Consider the following 786-nt stretch of genomic DNA (forward strand, 5'->3'; position numbering starts at 1 on the left):
CGGCCGCGGCTTTCTGCTCTGCGGCAGCCAGGCAGCGGGCAGCTCGTGCAGGTAGATGCAGTCTGACTTGAACGGACAGCGGCCACGGTTGCGGACAAAGAATTTGCAACTGATTTTTCTGTGGGATTCAAAGCACAGTTGTGAGTGCAGCTGCCGAAGCAGGACAGATCCCGCAGCCCGTGGTGCCACACACTCACCCTGTCCGCGCCTTGAAGGTTTCGATGAGCTTCTCCTTCTCACCCACGTCCGAGACCCAGTATTTGTGGGGGATGTAGTAACTGGAGGTGACCCGGCACTCTGGGCAGGCCCTGGGTGAAGGCAATGAGTGCAGGTGGGTTTCCCGGAAAGGGAGCGGGGAGCACGTGCTCAGCACCCATGCTGGGTGGTCCCACCGCCACGGCCTCATCCAGCAGCCCCGTCCCCATCACAACTCCCAAGTGTCCGTTCCCAAAGGAAACTTACTCCAATCCCAAAGCCACATCGCCAGACCCAAGGAAGGATTTTGGGGTGCAGAAGGGGTGCCGGTGATGACCCTGCTGTGTCCCCATCCCCACTCACTTGATGACCACGCTCTGGAAGTCCCGGCTGCGACGCCACTTGCGGATGCAGCCCACGCAGTATGCATGGCTGCAGTTTGGGAGGATCCCAAAGAGCCGCTCCTCTGGCAGCAGCTTCTCATACACGCGGTCCATGCAGATGCCACACACCACGGTCTCGCTGCGGGCCCTCAGCACTGCGGTGGGGACCGGGGCTGCCGCAGCACCCGGCTCCGCGGGGGCCTGCCAG

The sequence above is a fragment of the Charadrius vociferus genome, unplaced genomic scaffold, assembly GCF_000708025.1.
Source record: "Charadrius vociferus isolate BGI_N301 unplaced genomic scaffold, ASM70802v2 scaffold1511, whole genome shotgun sequence".
Classification (NCBI taxonomy): Eukaryota; Metazoa; Chordata; class Aves; order Charadriiformes; family Charadriidae; genus Charadrius; species Charadrius vociferus.